Raw genomic sequence first — 17,313 nt, 5'->3', positions numbered from 1 at the left:
CCCACAAAGGACCCACCAACACTCAGTACACACTCACACCCTAAGACAAACATCCGAGACACACAATTACACATCCCCCAGACCTATGTGCATACACACACACACAACCCAGAGTCACACACCCAGGCTTACGTGCACAGACACGTACACACTCATTTCCACACTCACAGCAGACCAGGAACAAATTCACTAAGTCCTCCAAACCTTGAGACCCACCAGATGCACGTACACACAGGCATTTACACACTCATGAAACTCAGACACACACGGAGACACACCGGCAGATGTTTGGAGAGACACACTCATCCAGACATTTACACCCAGGAGATGCTGACCTACGTGCACACACTGGCTTACACTCACACTTCCGCAGACACATAACACCCAAATCACCCATCACACACAAATTCAAACATAGCCAGGCACTTACATTTTCATACAGCCACACACGCGCAGACACACGGCATTTATACAGACGTGGATGTCCACACACACACGCACACACACACACACACGGAGCAAACAAACCCAGACAGGCGCTCCCAGGAAATCAGGGGCGCGTTGCGTGTCGCACACGCTTAGGGACATCGCACACCTCTACAACCCCCATGGCCCGACGTCCATCGTCCGGCGGCCCACGGCCATCCCCGGGCGACGACGCGGACACACAAAGTCCCCCTTAGTCCCGCACCCCCGCCCCGCCCCGCCCCGCGCCGTTACCCGCGGCCGGCCGCCCGCCCGGGCCTCCGCCTGCAGTCCCCGCCGCCGTCTCGCCGGCCCACGCGCAGGAAGGGAGGGAGCGAGCGCGGCGGCGTGGCCGGGGGAGGGGGCGCGGGGACGGCACTTCCTGAGCAGCCTGCCAGGGTTATAAAAAACCCCCAAACCGCGCGCCGCCAAGACCCCGCCCGCCGCCGCCGCCGCCGCCGCCGCCGCCGGTGCAGGGCCGCGGGCTGGACCCGAGCCAGGGACCCGGGAGCTCGGGCGGCCCCGCCCGGACAGGAGCCCAGTCGTGGGGGCGGGCGAGGGATAGAGGATGGGGGTGAAATACGGTGGGGGCGGGGATAATGGGCGGCGGCGGGGGGGGGCGGAGAGAAAGAGGTGGAAGGGTGGGGGGAGGGGAGAAAGACTAGGGTAGGGGGCTAGAGAGGGAGGGAGAATTGGGTAAGGGTAAGGGAAATGGAGGAAGAGGAGAAGGGGGTGGTTGGGGGAGGGGGAAGTTGGAAGGGAAAGAGGCGGGGCAAGGAGGAGGAGGCAAAGTGGGGGGGCGGTAAGGGGCAGGAATGGGGCCAGAGGGGGATGGGGGAAGAGGGTGGGGGAGGGGAGGGCCCACTCCCTCGCCGGCATCCACAGCGTCCACAACAGCTGTTATTTATTGAAGGCGAGTCCTCGCTCAAACAAGCATTTATTGGGCGCCTCCCGTGTGCCAGGCACGGTGCCCGGGGAGGCTGAATACATCTCAACTCAACCCCCGCCCTCCCAGCGCTCCCCTCTGGGAGTTTGACCAGCACGGAGCCTGGGCTTGGCCTGGCTGGTCCCATTTCACAGAAGAGGAAACTGAGGCCAGAGAGGGGGTGAGTGAACGCTCCCTAGCGAGGGAGCGAGGGGGTGGCCCTGTGGGTTTTGGTTACCCCTGGAGCAGTGCTCATTAGATGTGGAGCTAAGACATGAATAGGGGTGACCTGCACAGTCAGGGCCGGGATGGGATTTGAACCCCACGTGGCCGGCTGCCCCCCAGGCCTCTGGGTGCCTGTCTAGGGGCTGGTGTTCCGGGAGGGGCAGGGCGGTGACCCGCAGACCGCACGATTCCAGGCATTTTCCAGGCCTGGCCCCCAGGGAGCAAGGCAGAGGCTGGCCTGGCCTTGCCCTTGGCCTTCTCATCTTCCTCATCCCTTGGGGGGTGGGGGGCGTAGTAGCCTTTACAGGGCCAAGGCGGGAGGGGTTCAGCCAACAGCAAACATTTGTTTTCTTTGCCTTGAACTTGGAATGACATGTCAGGGCTCCTGCATACAGTAGGTACTCCACAAATACCAGAGTCCTCCTGGAGCTCCCACCAGGTTACAGCTCCACCTCCACCCCATCCTCTCCCCAGACCAGGCCAGAGGGGCAGCCCATTCTCATTTGCTACCCACTTCCCCCCCCCCTCACCAGGGAGAAGCAAGTCTAAGTAAGCCCTCTCTGCCTCTGCCAGCCTGTCCCTCTGTACCCGGCAGGGGCCTGTTGGGAGCCCACCCTGAGCTGCCTTCTGTTTACTTCTTTCTCCATTGGAGGGGTGACTGCCTTTGCATTCTCAGTTTGCCCTGATGCTAAAAGCTCCTCCTTTCAGCCCAGTGTCTGCTCCAGCCACAGGTCCTTAGTCTGGTGATGGGTGGCCACCAGACAGCACTGAGAATTTCGGGGCTGCTTTGAACAAGGAGCTCCCAGCTTCTGCCACTTACTAGCTGTAAAACCTCCTATAATCGTCTGGGAAACTGGCTCTTTGCATCCATTCCTCCTCCCTGACGTGCCACAACCCCAGATGTCCCTTGGGTGCTCCCTCTCCCCACTAGGTGTGGTCTGGGTAGGGCATGTAACTTGGCCCTAAGCCACACCCACATCCCATCTCCTGGCCTCCTGGACTGATTGGAGGATGGGCACATAACCAACCCACAATGAGCTGTGTCAGGGCTTTTGCAAGGAATCCTGGGAAACAGACTTTTGCATCTTGAGTAGCATTTGAAGCTGAGTCCCCATCTTACACAACAGGGAGAGACCTCTAATAAGACTGAAGCCAACAGACTTGTTGCCAATGGGGAGGGAAGGATTGGGAGTTTGGGATTAGCAGAGGCAAACTATTATATATAGGATAGATAAACAACAAGGTCCTATTGTATAGCAGAGGGAACTATATTCAATATCCTGTGATAAAGCATAATGGAAAAGAATATGAAAAAGTATATATCTATCTATCTATCTATCTATATATCTGAATCACTTTGCTGTACCGCAGAAATTAACACAACATCATAAATCAACTATACTTCAATTAAAAAAAAAAAGATGAAGCCACCCAGGTGGAGGAGGGCAATGGCCCCAAGGCCATCATTTCAGCCCTGAGCCAGCTGTTCCTGAAGCCCATAGCTGGGCTTTCATTCATGCAATCTTTATTAAACACTGTTTTGTGCCAGGTGCTGGTGCAGGTACTGGAGACACAGCCAGGAACAATGACAATCTCCATTCCCCAGAGGTAATTGACCTGCCTCAGGGCCTTTGCACTTGCTGTTCGCTATGCCTGGAATGCCAACTGCATCTCATTCTTCAAGTCTAGTCTCAAACATAGCCCCCTCAGTGAGGCCTGCCCAGCCACCACCCCTCCACTTCAAGATTAACGCCCCCCCACACACACACCTCCTCTCCCATTTCCTGACTAACTTTACTCTCAGCGTGAGTCACCACCTGACTTATTCTGTGGAATACTTGTGTTTGTTGATTCTGGAATGTCAGCTTTGAGGATGGAGTCTTCATCTGTGTGGTCCACAGCAGTCTCCTTAGTGCCTAGAACAGGGTCTGGCACAGAGTTGGTGTCAGTATTGAATAAATAGGAAGCTGTCAAAAGGCTCCCTGTGGAGGTGGCATTGACATCCTGGTTTGAACGTTAAAGAAGGAGGAAGCGAGGGGGGGTCGTGAGGGCATTCTAGGAGAAGGGCACAGCAAGTGCGAAGGCTGTTATGGCCAATACATTATCTTTTGACTTAAACCAGCTTGGACTGATTTAAAAGATTTTTTTTTTTTCTTTTTTTTGTAATTTGCAACCTTTAGAACCCAGAGTGATGTAATGAGTTGTGCCTGGAGGGGTGCAGTACTCCAGGGCTGCCACAGGAGGGTGCAGCAGAATCTCATTCTTGCCCTTGGACTGTAAGAACTGGGAAAAGAAGAGAGACATAATAATAATAATAATAATAACCACGATGCTGAAGCACTTGCTTCCAGGCCTGTTTTAACTTCACATCAGTCCTATGAAGTGGGCACCATTATCATAGCCATTTCCCAAATGAGAAAACTGAGGCACAGAGAGGCTCAGTAACTTGCTCAAGTTTGCCCAGCAAGGAGTAGCAGAACCAGAATAGAACAACCAAGATAAAAGTCACAGGTTATCTGACCACCTAGGGGGAAGGCAGGTGAGCTTCGAGGTGGAAGATCTCCCAGAGTGGGAGGGAATCCCTGAGGTGCCCTGGGATCACTGTGTTGAGTGGTGATCCCTTTCTCAGGGCCTGGAGCCCCCATCTGTAGCCCACCTGCCAGATATTTTTCCCAGCCAGGGAGTTGGTATCATCTTAGATGCTGAGACAAATTGCACCTGCTCAAGGGCAGGTGAAACTGACAGAAAGGTTATCCTCTTCTAGTTGGGGGTCAGGAAAGGCTTTCCGAAGGAAACCACATTTAATAGGAGATCTGTAGGAAGATTAGGAGAGGCAAGGAAGAGAGTTTCAGGCTGAGGACACATCACGGGCAGAGACCTGGAGCGGGAGAGGGAAGGGCGTGTGGTCAGTTTCCTTTCAGAGAAAGACAAATACTCTATGACCTCACTTTTTTTTTTTTTTTTTTTTTTTTGCAGTACGCCGGCCTCTCACTGTTGTGGCCTCTCCCGCTGTGGAGCACAGGCTCTGGACACGCAGGCTCAGCGGCCATGGCTCACGGGCCCAGCCGCTCCGCGGCATGTGGGATCTTCCCAGACCAGGGCACGAACCCGTGTCCCCTGCATTGGCAGGCAGACTCTCAACCACTGCACCACCAGGGAAGCCCCATCTATGGCCTCACTTTAACGTGGATTCGAAGTGGAATGGTGGTTGCCAGGGCCTGGGGGGTAGGGGAAAGGGGGGGATGTTGGTCAAAGGGGGCAAACTTCCAGTTAGAAGATGAGTCCTGGGGATGTAATGGACAGCATCGTGATTACACTACTGTATTGTATACTTGAAAGTTGCTAAGATTGTCAATGGTCTCACCACAAGAAAGAAATGGTAATTATGTGTCATGATGGAGGTGTTAGCTGATGATATATAATTATATCACGTTATCACAGTTGTACACCTTAAACTTACACAATGTTATATGTCAGTTATATATCTCAACCAAGCAGGGGAACAAAAAGCAATTCAAAACCCCCAAGGTCTGCCCAGCAAAGGTGACATAACCCTCCTGCCTTCCCCCTCGTTTCCAATGAGACCTGGAGGTTCCCTGCTCCCACTGCCTCCCCAACTGCCCCCTCCCCCTCATTACAGCACACACAGATCCCCTGCCCCTCCTCCCCCGTTTGGGGCCAGCTGTTGGAGACATCACCCCTGATCTCAGAGTGATGATCTGAGCACTGGCCTCAGTTTCCCCTCTGCTGCTGGGACAGACAAGGCTCAGCTGTCCCCCTCTGCCACCCCCAGAACCCGTGGCAGGCGATTTGCTTCAAGCCTAGCACTTTGTGACTTTGACGTAAACTTCAAATGTGGTTGCCTTTCTTGTCCTGCCCTGCCTGGATCTCGGTGCTCCTGGCTTATCCACATGAGTGGGCGGCATGGGGCCACTTAGAACAGGACCTGGCACCCAGTAAGTACATAATAAACAGGATCAGGATGCTGCTGCTGCTGCTGCTGCTGGTGATTGCCCACATCATTTTCAGCGTGATGGGTGATTGGTCCAGCGATTCTCACCCTTAGCACTACTGACATTTTGGGCTGGAGAGTTCTTGCTGGTGGGGGATAGGGAGATATCCTATGCATTATAGAAGTTTGGCAGCATCTCTGGCCTCCACGCAGCAGGTACCAGTAACACCCTCCAATTCTGAGGACCAAAATCATCTCCAGACACTGGCCAGTGTCCCCTGGGTTGGGGGGCAGAATCAGTTGGGTGAGAACCACTGATTTGAGCCTAGGTTGTTTTCTGTCTATACCAGATCCACTAGGATGAGCCGTGTCCCTCCCAGCCCCGGGTTGTTAATTCTTTCAGTATCCTGACTTTAGACACATAAAAGCCTTTTTCTTTTTTTTTTAATGCTGAGATAGCTTCTCTCTAAGAGACAGTGGAAGCTGACATAACTGGCTGTTACTTAAATGAAACAAGACCCTTGGTAACTGGAAAACTCCCATCATTAGACAAGCATCAGTGAACACTTAAAATCCTGCCCCACTGGCTTTCCCAGTGACAACCATTAGCAGATAGGGACCCGGAGGCTCAGAAAGGCTAGCACATAGCGTGTGACAGCGTGAGTGTCTGAGTGGCTGAGCTGGCCTTCCTGCTCGAGCTGGACAGACACCCCCAGAACCATGTGTTTGACCATCCCTTGGCCTGTGTGTCCACCATCCAGCCAGGCTGGACACCTACAGCCTCTGTCTCACGGTGAAACCCACTGGCTTGGCCATCCGTGGGAGTCTGGCCTCTTCCAGGCCTGAGTTAGAGGCCACACGTTTTCATCCACTGACTGGTACATAACCTTGTGTGGTGTGTGTCGCTGTTGAAAGATCCCTTACTTAATAAGCACTGTTGATTCATTTCCACTGAATTCATGGCCAGCAGCTTTATAACTTCTGTCTGAATCGACCTCGTCTGGGACTGTGCACCCCGGGCGCCCTGCGTGGCCGCGAGAGCCCCACCAGCATTGATTCCGTGGTTACCCATACATGTCAGTGAAGCAGCAAACTTGCGGTTGTGGGATCTGCGAATCCTGAGGACAGACTGTGTACCGTTTCAGGTGGGAACGAGTGCTGAGAAGAGACTCCTGGATTGGGGGGATGAAGAGGGAAGATAGGGGTATGTTAGTTTCCTAGGGCTGCCCTAACTAAACGGAAGTTTATTCTCTCACAGCTCGGGAGGCTGGACGTCCAAAGTCAAGGTGTCAGCAGGGCTGTGCTCTTCCTGAAGGGTCCAGGGAAAAATCCTTCCTTGCCCCTCCCTAGCTTCTGCTGGTTGCCTGTGACCCTGCGAGTTCCTTGGTTTGCAGATGCATCTGCCTCCCTTGTCACATGGTTTTCTTCCCTGTGTACATGTACCCAATTTCCGCTCCCCCCACTTTATGATGGATTTAGGGCCCAGTATGGCCTCATGTTAACTTGATGACATCAAGACCCTGTTTCCAAAGAAGATCACATTCACGGGTTCTGGGTGGATGTGAATTTGGTGGGGGGACCCTATCCAACCTAGTCCATGGGGCTGTTTTAGTGTGGGGACATCATGGGTGACCTCCTGGAGGAGGTGACGTTTGAACACGACCCGATGGAAGTGCGGGAGATCTGGGGGTAAGAGGCAGAGGGAAGAGCCGGTACAAAGGCCCTGAGGTTGGGCTGTGCTTGACTTGTTCTAGTATCATTCAGAGGCCCATGTGGCTGGAGCAGAGTGAGCGAGGGGGAGAGAGGAAGGGAGGTGAGGACAGGGAGGGGATGGGGCAGGTCGTGCAGGGCCTTGTGGGCCTTGGGGAGGACTTGGGCTTTTACCCCAAGGGAGATGGGAGCTCTGGGGGGCTGTGGGCAGAGGAGGGGCAGGAGACTCCAGAAAAGGACAAAATAACACAAGAGCAGGCCAGGTCTTGGGTTCTGTATCTTACAGAATTCCCACCATCATCCAGTGATGGACTCATTTGCTGGCCCCATTTTCCAGATGAGATCTGGTGAGTTTGATTCACTGCCCCAGGATCGCACAGCTGCTAACTGTTCCCTGATCGATCGTGTTTGATCCGTGGTTCGAATTCTCACAGGTCTGTCCTCCTGGTGTCAGGAATAATAGATGAAGGTGTTCATTAAAGTCTAACTCCTGTCACGAAATTGGGTCATTTGTAGACGCGTGGATGGACCTATAGACTGTCATACAGAGTGAAGTAAGTCGGAAAGAGAAAAACAAATATTGTATATTAACGCATATATGTGGAATCTAGAAAAATGGCACACATGAACCGGTTTACAAGGCAGAAATAGAGACACAGATATAGAGAACAAACGTATGGACACCAAGGGGAGAAGGGGGGTGGTGGATGAATTGGGGGATGGGGATTGACACGTATACACTAATATGTATAAAATAGATAACTAATGAGAACCTGCTGTATAGCACAGGGAACTCCACTTCGCTATACAGTAGAAACTAACACAACATTGTAGAAAAACTATACCCCAATTAAAAAAATAAGTCACTGCTAATCTGATAAACAACAAACAAACAAAGTCTAACTCCTGTCATCGGTCTTTATAATGTGGCCGCATGGCATTCAGTTGGCTGACAATGGTGATGCCTCCGTTAGAGCTCTGTGGATGGGTACAGTGGCCTGCGCCATGGCCACATGGGGGTAGCAAGAGCAGGAGACATGGCTCTGGGGGAATCTGAAGTCTTGGGTGCAGGAATGGGGGTTTGATCAGAGAGCCAGGAGATTGAGCAAGGAGCAAGGTGGTGGCAGTGAGGGCTGAACCCCCTTCCTGTGCTTTGGGGATGTTTCTGGTCTCTAACCAAGGGTGACATGCAGGGCTTTTGTCCTCCACATCCCTTCCCTCCAGGTTCAGTCGAAATGACTTACTCCCTCTGTAGCTTGATGGCCCCCCTTACCTCTCGGGGCTGTCACAGTGGGCATTTAATTGGGGACTTGGATGCCCAGAGCACGTTCCGTGGAACCAGAGCCAAGTGTGGGGATTAAGTAGAGCTAAATGGGGCTGTTCCGTGTGGGTCTTCTCAGAGCCTTTCATGTGCTCAGAGCTTTCCAGAACTTATGTGCCCCCCTTGACATTTTTTCCCCTCCGAAGCATTTCTGGGGGTCTAGGGGGGTCCTGGAATACATAAAGGAAACACTGCCTTAAACCAAAGGGGAAACTTGAATGGTGGAATTTCAGGCAGAGACTTCTGGCCAAGCATCAAAGATTTCCTGCTTCTCCTCCTCCTCTTCTTCCCAGGACCTGGGCACTGAGAACAAGGCTGGTGTCCCACGGCTCCCTCTGGGGTGGCCCAGTGGGGTTGCAAACTCTGGGCAACCCAGCCAAATTAGGAGCTCAGGATGAGGCTGGATGGGGTCAGTCCAGGCGGGACTGGGGGCTGGGCTTGTGGGGCTGACCGGGCTCCTGGGGGCGTGGAGAGGCAGGATTCCTGAACCCGGATAATGTCTCTTGATGTCTGAGGGTTCTCGAGGTGGGCGTGTCTTCTGGGAAGGCCAGAGAATCCCCTGGGATGAAGCCCAGAGATTAGCTCAGGAGAGAAACATCTGATTCCTCGCGGACCCCTGAGTCCAGGGTCACAGTGGGAGGCCGCAGATTGGCCCTGCTCTTCCTAAAGTAAACACGCACTGCTGGCCAGGCCCCCTCGGTCCAGCTGCCAGGCCTCTGCCCAGCCTCCGTCAGCGGCCCCTCCAGCATGGCAGCCCCTGGCCTTTCACCCTCTACCTCCTTCTGCCCACCTGCTCTGGCCTCTCCCAGCATCTCTGGCTGTGGGGACCCCAGGGACTCGGTCACCCCAGGCCTTGCCCCTGTGTGGCCCTGATGGGCACGGTCTAGAATGGCACAGGGAAGTGGAGGTGGATGCAAAGCTGGCTGCCCCCGGGCTGTTATTATTACTGTTGTTGTTGTTATTGCCAATGAGACAGGGATGCTGGGACATAGTTGAGAACGCAGAGAGAATGCATCATCTCTGGGACATCTTGACCTTGGGGCCCTTGACAGGGCTCCGAGGGTCCGCCCCCTACCTCTGTCTCTGCCTCCCCTCCCTCTGGCTTCTCAAGCTGCACCTGCAGCTGCCGTGGGGAGGAGCTTCTCTAGCTATACTAAGGATGGTTTCCTGCCTCAGCTTCCTGCACCGAGACTAGCTTAGCTATTCCCACCTGGTCTCGGGTCCCAGGACAAGCCCCCACCTTGCTGCCTTGCCCTGATTCTCCACGGGGGAGCATGTCTGCGAGTCTGCAAGGCAGGGCTGGTGGGTTAGGGGAGACAACGAGGGGTGGAGACAGTGCCCTCAGTGGAGGGCATCACATGTATAAAAGTGTGTGAGGGTTGGTTAGAGGGAAGACCAGGGGCCCAGGCTGGCTGGAGCAGAGTGCTGAGATGTTTAGGTTCAATGGAGTAGTAAGAGAGAGCCATGCAGGCGCTTTTAAATTGTTTAAACTTATGGTAAAATAACATAACATAAAATTTACCACTAACTTTTTTTTTTTTTTTTTTTTTTTGTGGTACACGGGCCTCTCACTGTTGTGGCCTCTCCCGTTGCGGAGCACAGGCTCCGGACGCACAGGCTCAGCGGCCATGGCTCACAGGCCCAGCCGCTCCGCGGCATGTGGGATCTTCCCGGACCGGGGCACGAACCCGTGTCCCCTGCATCGGCAGGCGGACCCTCAACCACTGTGCCGCCAGGGAAGCCCCACCACTAACTATTTTTAAGTGTGCAATTCAGTGGTGTTACGTACATTCTCAGTGTTGAGCATCCATCACCTCCATCCATCTCTGGAACTTTCTCATCTTCCCAAACTGAAACTCTGTCCCCATGAAACACTCACTCCCCAGCCCCTCCCCCAGCCCCTGGCGCCCACCATCCCACTTTCTATCTTTGTGAATTGGACTCCTCTAGGGATCTCATGTAAATGGGGCCATATGATATTTGTCCTTTCATGTCTGGGTTCTTCCACTTTACATGTTTTTCAAGGTTCATCCATGATGTAGTATGTGTCAGAATTTCATTCTCTTTGGAGGCTGAATAATATTCCATTATATGGATGGACCACATTTTATTTATTGGGTCATCCATTGATGGACACTTGGGTTGTTTCCAACTTGTGGCTACTGTGAATAAAGCTGCTATGAACACTCATGTACAGATATTTGTTTGAGTTCCTGCTTTCTATTCCTTTGGGTATATACCTGGGAGTAGAATTGCTGGGTCCTATGGTAACTCTCAGTTTTATTTTTTGAAGAACCGCCAAACTGTTTTCCACTTTACATTCCCACCAGTAACACAAGAGGGTTTCAGTTTCTCCACATTCTCACCAATACTTGTTATTTTCTGTTTCGTTTTGTTTTTGTTTTAAATTGCCATCCTAGGGCTTCCCTGGTGGCGCAGTGGTTAAGAATCTGCCTGCCAATGCAGGGGATGCGGGTTCGAGCCCTGGTCCGGGAAGATCCAACGTGCCGCGGAGCAACTAAGCCCGTGCATCACAACTACTGAGCCTGCACTCTAGAGCCCGCAAGCCACAACTACTGAGCCCGCGAGCCACAACTACTGAAGCCTGCACGCCTAGAGCCCATGCTCCGCAGCAAGAGAAGCCACCGCAACAAGAAGCCCGCGCACCACAACGAAGAGTAGCCCCTGCTCGCCGCAACTAGAGAAAGCCCGCGCAGCAACGAAGACCCAACGCAGCCAAAAATAAAAATAAATAAAATAAATAAATTTATAAAAAAATAAATTGCCAACCTAGTAGATGTGAAGTAGTATCCCACTGTGGTTTTGATTTGCATTTCCCTAATGACTAATGCTATCACACATCTTTTCATGTGCTTATTGGCCATTTGTGTACCTTCTTTGGAGAAATGTTTGTTCAAGCTCTTTGACCAGTTTTGAACTTTTATTGTTGTTGCCAAGTTGTAAGAGTTCATTATATATTTTGGATATTAATCCCTTATCAGGTATATGATTTGCAAATATTTTCTCACATTCTGTACGTTGTCTTTTTGCTTTATTAATAGTGTTTTTAAAAAATTTATTTATTTTATTTTTGGCTGTGTTGGGTCTTCGTTGCTGTGCGTGGGCTTTTTCTAGTTGTGGCGAGTGGGGGCTACTCTTCGCTGCGGTGTGAGGGTTTCTCATTGCGGTAGCTTCTCTTGTTGCGGAGCATAGGCTTCAGTAGTTGTGGCTCGCGGGCTCTAGAGCGCAGGCTCAGTAGTTGTGGCACACGGGCTTAGTTGCTCCGTGGCATGTGGGTTCTTCCCGGACCAGGGCTCGAACCCGTGTCCCCTGCATTGGCAGGCGGATTCTTAACCACTGCACCACCAGGGAGGCCCTAATAGTGTTTTTTGATGCAAAAAAGTTCTCAATTTTGATGAAGTTCAATGAATCTATTTTGCCTTTTGTTGCCTGCGCTTTTAATGTCATATACATGAAATTGCTGCCAAATTCAACATCATGAAGATTTCTCAAACTTTTATGAAGATTTCCCCTAATGTTTTCTTCTAAAGGTTTTATAGTTTTAACTCTTAAGTTTAGGTCTTTAAATCCCACGGAAGGTTCTTGAACACAGAAAGTTCAGGGAAGTCCTGCCAAACAGTACCTTGAGACTTCAGAGCACAGGTCATGTGGGAACCAGACTGGGGGTTTGGCCAACCCCAAGGCACAGTGTGAGTCAGATATGGATCCCAGGTCGTATTAGTAGAAATATCTCGTGGAGAACTTAGGAGGTGATGTTACTAGAGATCAAAGTCAAGAGATGCCTGGGTGGGTGGGGGGAACTGGGTGTGGTTGACATGTTGGCAGCCTGTGAAACCACAAGCAGGATGGCCCAGGTAGGGGGGTGAAGAGTTAAGGGAGGAGATAGATAGAGCAGGAGCCATCAGAGATGGAGATGGGGGAGGCAGGCTGGAGAGGTTGCGTAAGAGAGAGCTGTGAATCTCAAGCAGGAGAGAGTGCTCACCAGCATCCAAGGGACTCAGCAACAAGAAGCGCAAGGAGAATGAACAGGGCATCATTGGGGAGCTAGCCATTTGCCTGGTACTCAGCCAGTCAAGGGAGCAGGGTCCCATCAGGGGGAGAGTTCGAGGCTGGATGAGAGGATGGGAAGGAGGAAGTGGATCTGCAGAGTATAGACAGCCTTTCCTTTCCTATTCAGCTATTTTTACCACAGAGTGTGTCTTTTCTACTGGCTCCTTCCCCGCTTTCATGAAAAAAATAAGGTATAATTTACATACAGTAAAATCCAATTTTAGTATACAATTCTGATTCTTGACAAATGCATACAGTTATGCAACCACCACGTCAATCAAGATACAGAATATGCCCCCATCCCCAGCCTCTGGCAACCACTGATCTGTTCTCCGTTACTACAGTTTGCCTTTTCCAGAATATTGTACACATGGAGTCATATAATATGTAGGCTTTTGTGACTGGCTTCTTTCACTAAGCATAATGTTTTCGATGTTCATGTGTAGTATGTATCAGTATTTTAATTGTTTTTATGGTTGAATAATATTCCATTGTATGTATATATGTATATATATATGTATGTATTTTTAAAAAATCTATTCATCCACTGATGGGGATTGGGATGTTTCTGCCTTCGGCTATTGTGAATAATGCTGCTATGAACATTCCTGGGCAAATATTTGCTTTAATACCTGTGTTCAATTCTTTTTGGTATAATTTCCGGGTCATATGGAAACTCTATGTTTAATATTTTGAGGAGCTGCCAAACTGTTTTCCAAGCGGCTGAACCATTTTACATTCCCGATGGCAGTGTATGAGGGTTACGATGTCTCCACATTCTTGCCAACGCTTGTATTTATTCGACTTTTTGATTCTAGCCATCCCACTGGGTGTGAAGTGATATATCACTGGGGTTTTGATTTGCAATTCCTTAATGACTAGGGACATTGAGCATCTATTTATGTTGGCTGTTTTATATTTTCTTTGGAGAAATGTCTGTTCAGGTCATTTGCCCATTTTCAAACTGATGGATGTGCTTAAAACCAATATTCTGACTCTTCCTTTGGCCACTCCGAACCAGCCCTCACCAAATTCCCACTCCTGTGTCTTCCCATGGCCCCATCTCCATCCCTGAGTCTCCTCCAGCACCCGGGGGACCAACAGGCCATCTCGACCTATGAAAGCTTCCTCATATTCCCCTTACACTTGCAGGACTAAGAAAGGCCCTCAGGGACCCTTCCCCAGCACAGGTCTGCACCAGGGTTGCCTTGCTGGGCCCACTGTAATAGAAAAATGACCTGTAGCTGCTGTGGGAAGACAAATTTTCTCAACATTATAAAAATTTTCATACATACAGAAGAATGGAAAGAATTGTACACTGGCCTGCCCACCCTTAGATTTGACAATTAACATCGTGCTATATTTGCTTTATCAGATATGCCTCCCTCCCTCCCCCCCTCTCTCCATCCATCAATCCACGTTATTTTTAGGATGCAGCGATCAGCACCCGTTACCCCTAAACACTTCAGCATGGACATCACTACCTAAGAGTTCAATATCTTATGTTTCTTTGCTATTGGGGAAGGGGGTGAAACAGGCAAGAGACAGACAAGTCTTCTGTGTACATCCCCTGACTTTGGAGAAATGCAGACACCCGTGTAATCCAACCTCGATAAAGATATAAAACATCACCGTCATCCCCAGAAAGTGGAAGGTAGGCAATTTTAAGTTATCTGCCTTGGTAGATATTAAAGTACCTTTCATCACCAGCCCCCCAAACAGGGTCATACAAACTTCCTATTTCCCTCCTACAAATAGATGTTTCGATCCCAACCCTGAATCATACATCTCATTCCAATTCCCTGTTGATAGACATTCAGGTTAGCTCATGCTTTCTAGAAACCTGTCCATGATGGGGTGATGGGGTGGGAAGAGGCAGGGCAAGAAAGGGATTCTTAGGACGATGGAGAATCTCTGAGGCTAAGGGGGAAGAGTCAGTGGAGAGGAAGAAGAGAAGGCTGAGGAGCAAGGTCCTTGATGGCAAAACTTGTTCCAGCCTCATGACCTTTGCACCTGCAGGGCCCCTTGCCTGGTGTGCTCTCTCCTGGCTTTTTATTTATCTATCTATCTATCTATCTATCTGTTTATTTATTTATTTATGGCTGCGTTGGGTCTCCGTTTCTGTGTGTGGGCCCTCTCCAGCTGCGGCGAGCGGGGGCCACTCTTCATCGTGGTGCGCGGGCCTCTCACCGTCGCGGACCCTCCCATGGCAGAGCACAAGCTCCAGACGCGCAGGCTCAGCAGTTGTGGCTCACGGGCCCAGCCGCTTCGCGGCATGCGGGATCCTCCCAGACCAGGGCTCGAACCCGTGTCCCTCGCATTGGCAGGCAGACTCTCAACCACTGCGCCACCAGGGAAGCCCCTCCCCTGGCTTTTTGAACTGTGAGCTCTACCGTCCTTCAGATCTGAGCTCAAATGCCACCTCCACAGAGAAGACGACATCCCAGCTACAACCACTTGTCTTTTCTCGCGCTGTTCCCTGTTTATTTCTTTGGTGGCCCTTACCTCAATCTGTCATTATGATTTTTGTCTCTTCCTTGCCCAGCGAGCTCCCCTCCCTCCCCTAGAGTATTAGCTTCAAGAGGGCAGAGACTATGGTTGCTTCTTTGTCCCCGTATCCCCAACACTGGGTCTAAACACAATAAGAATTCAACACATGTTCATTCAAGGAATGAATGGCTCCGGGGGTTGGGGCGTGGGGACCAGTGGAGGCATCTAGGCTCTCCGTACAAGGTCTCTAAAAAGTCAGAGGTAGGTTTAGGGGTCCCTGATCTGAGCCCAGCAGGCTGGGGCTCCTCTGGTTTAAACCAGGTTCTCTAGATGGATCGGCAGGCTCAGCTCTGCACCACTCCCGCTACTTCTGCCCAGATGGATGGGCAGGAAGGGCAGTCGAGGGCTTGACTTGCTTCAAAGCCCCGCTCTGACCCCGCAGGATCCAGTGAGGCTCAGGGGCGCGTATTGTGCGTGGGAGGCGGCGGCGACTCGGGGGCCACACCTCCCCTTCTTCCTGGGCAGCATCTTGCAGGCCGAGGCCCAAGGGCACCTGAGCTGGTGGACAAGGCCCACGCGCCCTTCCGGCTGCACCAGGTCCTGCACTCGGGGCGGCTAGGTGCTCTCAGACTGCACAACGTGAGCTCCACCCCTTCCCCGTTGAGTACCAGCGCAGCGGCACCCGGAACGCAGACGGATGCCTGCACTCTGCGCAGGCCGTGGGGCGCCATGCGTGCAGGGCAGGACGCGGGGCAGGTGCGGGTGTGGCCTGGGAGGGTCCGGGAGCGGCTGAAAGGCAGAAGAGGCTCTGGGGGCTGAAGGGACCATGATAGCTAGGACGAGCCGGGCGTCTTCGCCAGCCGGCGCGTGGCCAAGTGCATCGCACCCCGAAGCTGTAGGTGACTGGGCGGGACTAGAGGGCGGGGCCTAGGCTGGAGTGGGGAGGGGCCATTGGGGGTGAGGGGGCCACAGTTCGCCCTTCTTGGAGGCTAGAGGGGTGGGAGGGGCTGGCTGGGGTGGGGGCCTGGAAGGAGACCTAGGAGGCGAGGTCTTCAACGTGGAAGGTCTTCTTGCAAAGCCTCAGTGATGCCTTGGTGCTGACTGTGCACCTGTCCTGGAAGGCAACGTTGCCCTTGAGGCCGGGAGAGGGCAGGGCTTGGGCTGAGGGAGGACCTCAGCCCTGAGGGGACCCCGGGGTCCAAGGAGGACGGGAGGAAAGGACGGGGTGGGCGATAGGGAAGGCTGTGCTCTTCGGCAGGCTGCCCTGTGCCACGGTGGGCGGCTACCTGCCTCAGAACTGGAAGCTGGAGAAGCACGGGGAGCCGGACTCGGATGAGGGCCTGGGTTGATGGGAGAAGGGACATAAAGACAGTGGGGTCTCAACAGCCTGCACTACGTGTCCTAGGTGCGCCAGGGTGAGGGTGCTATGGGCACAAGGCGATTGAGAAGGCACAGAAGATGGGAAGGGGGGTTGTGTGGCCGTGCCCTTGGCCACACTAGCAACTCTCCTGGGTCTTCCCTCCCCAGGGAGAGGCGCTGGACCTGGCCACCATCAGCCCGGGTCCCAGGTGGGTGGCCCGGAGCCGCTCACGCACGGACGCCCTGGTACAACAGCAGCCTGATGCCCTAGGAGGCTGAGCTCAAGTTCTCCAGGGTGCAGACCGAGGGCTCTTCCCTGCCTGGGGTGTTGGGGCGAGGGGCTTGAGGAGGTGAGCGCTGAGGGTCAGGAGTCCGGGGGCGGAGGGTGGGCCTGAGTGAGGGGGTGTGCTTGTGGGAAAGCCAGCCGCAAATGCGCCTGGAGGTAAGCGGCGTGCATTTATGAATGTGTTAGCCATTGTGTGCGTTTGCGGCTGTGCACAGGAATGTGTTTAAGGAAAAGAAACGCAGTGACTAGGAAGCCTGGGAATTCAACTGTCTGGGTTCGAGTCCAGCTTCTAAGGACTGTGGGCCTTGGGTACGTGGCCCAATTTCTCCCTGTCTCCATGTTCTCTTTCATCGGAGATTATTTACTCTGCAAATACTTGCCGAACATCCACTGTGCACTGGGCACTGTTCTAGGCACTTCGGGCACAGCAGTGAACAAAACAGACACAAATCCCTGCTCTGGTGGGTCATGCTGACAATAGAGATGAGGAAATAAAAGTATGCAACATG

General features: G+C 52.5%; 1 long non-coding RNA gene across 3 annotated transcripts; it reads left to right on the top strand.

Moving 5' to 3' along the window:
• The first annotated feature begins 1,351 nt into the window (after positions 1 to 1,351).
• On the top strand, positions 1,352 to 11,561 carry LOC308616151. Of its 3 annotated transcripts, none has more exons than XR_014015698.1 (4): positions 1,352 to 1,571; positions 3,165 to 3,223; positions 6,538 to 6,712; positions 11,019 to 11,561. It is a non-coding gene; the product is annotated as an uncharacterized lncRNA (long non-coding RNA). The 3 variants fall into 3 exon arrangements; XR_014015699.1 differs by lacking the exon at positions 11,019 to 11,561 and adding an exon at positions 6,826 to 9,788; XR_014015700.1 differs by lacking the exon at positions 11,019 to 11,561 and adding an exon at positions 6,826 to 9,788 and having other exon boundaries at positions 6,535 to 6,712.
• Positions 11,562 to 17,313: the final 5,752 nt, after the last annotated feature.

Source organism: Mesoplodon bidens (genome assembly GCF_964165515.1).
Source record: "Mesoplodon bidens genome assembly, chromosome: 4".
Lineage (NCBI taxonomy): Eukaryota > Metazoa > Chordata > Mammalia > Artiodactyla > Ziphiidae > Mesoplodon > Mesoplodon bidens.
Note: the sequence above shows the minus strand (reverse complement) of the source record. Positions and strands in the feature narration are given on the sequence as shown.